Source organism: Triticum dicoccoides, chromosome 4A (assembly GCF_002162155.2).
Source record: "Triticum dicoccoides isolate Atlit2015 ecotype Zavitan chromosome 4A, WEW_v2.0, whole genome shotgun sequence".
Taxonomy (NCBI): Eukaryota; Viridiplantae; Streptophyta; class Magnoliopsida; order Poales; family Poaceae; genus Triticum; species Triticum dicoccoides.
The window spans coordinates 379,897,095-379,898,910 of record NC_041386.1 but is presented as its reverse complement, the minus strand read 5'-3'; positions in this window follow the sequence as shown (position 1 = coordinate 379,898,910).

Here is a 1,816-nt window from a genome sequence, read left to right as displayed (position 1 = left end):
CGCTGCCTTCGTCGTGTGCCGCATCGCCGCGCCTCGCCTCGGTTCCTCCGCCGCGCCGCCCCAGCTCACCGCCGACGCCGCCCGCGTCGCCTGGATCCGGCCCCTCCTCGCCTCTCCGTTTTCGTGCCCCTCGCCTCGCCGGCGGGAACCGGCGTCGCCGCCCCTGCCTCCCCGATCCGATCGGGATCGAGGAAGACGAGCGCCCCGTTGACCCTTCGCGGGCCCCGCCTCCGCCCTAGCTCCAGCCGGCCTCGTTCGGCCTGCCTCCTCCTCCGCGTGGGCCGGCCTAGCTCCCCCGGCCAGCGCAGCGCCAAGCCAGGCCCGAGTCCGGCCCAGCGCGCTGCCCCCGCCTCGGCCTGCTTCCCCTCCAGCCGGGCCAAGGCCCAGGGTGAGCAGCCCCCGAGCGCCCCCTCCTCTTGATTTTTTTTCTCTTGTTGGGCCAGTTCCTGTTTCGGCCCGCGTATGTTTTTTTCAGCGCCTGGGATTTTCCTATTTATCCTGAGACTGTTGTTTTACAGATTAGTCCCTCATGTTCATGCATATAATAACTCACAATTCGTGCATCGGATTAAAATGATTTACATATGAAACTTGCTTAGAATTTTGTCTAGATTCATAATATGCAACTTTCACCCATGTTTAAAATGTTTAAATTGATGTTTGGTTAAATTTGCTCCTATGCCATGCTCAAATGATTTAATTCATAACTATTCAACCGTAGCTTCAAATTTAATAAACTTTATATGTAAATGGGGTAGAAAAATGCCTAGTTTAATATGGTGGCATCACTTTGCATGTTTAACAACTCAAAAATGGTGTTTAGGGCAGAACAGTACCAAACCTATAATATGCTCATGAGGAGTTTCCGGAATTGTTGTTCGTTGCTTCCGGCCTCATTTAACCTTGACTAGATAGGTAGTTTTCATTTGCTTCACCTCTTGCCATGCTAACAACATTTAATCTTGTTGGGTACATAAACGAGATCGAACTAAATAAGTCACGTGGTGTCTCGTCAAAGGCAACGGAGTTGCATATTGTGCTCCACTTAATTTGTAGGGTTGCTTGTGCATTTTGCCATGTCATTTATCATTAAACCGGACATGCATCATAATTGTTTGTGCATCATGCCATGTTTATGTGGTGGTTGTTTACCATGATTGTTTGCTTCTTTCCGGTGTTGTTTCTTCGGGTTGATTCCGATAACGTCGCGTTTGTGAGGACCCGTTCGTCTACGTCCGTTTATCTTCTTCATGGACTCGTTCTTCTTCCTTGCGGGATTTCAGGCAAGATGATCATACCCTTGAAATCACTACTATCTTTGCTATGCTAGTTTGCTCGCTCTTTGCCATGCCAATGCTACGATGCCTACCATTTGCTTGTCAGCCTCCCAATTGCCATGTCAAACCTCTAACCCACCATGTCCTAGCAAACCGTTGATTGACTATGTTACCGCTTTGCTCAGCCCCTCTTATAGCGTTGTTAGTTGCAGGTGAAGATTGAAGTTTGTTCTTTGTTGGAACATGGAGATGTTGTTTCCTTTTTGGAGCATGTTTACTTGTTGGGATATCACATTATATCTTATTTAATTAATGCATCTATATACTTGGTAAAGGGTGGAAGGCTCGGCCTTATGCCTAGTGTTTTGTTCCACTCTTGCCGCCCTAGTTTCCATCATATCGGTGTTATGTTCCCGGATTTTGCGTTCCTTACGCGGTTGGGTTATAATGGGAACCCCTTGACAGTTCGCTTTGAATAAAACTCCTCCAGCAAGGCCCAACCTTGGTTTTACCATTCGCCACCTAGCCTTTTTCCCTTG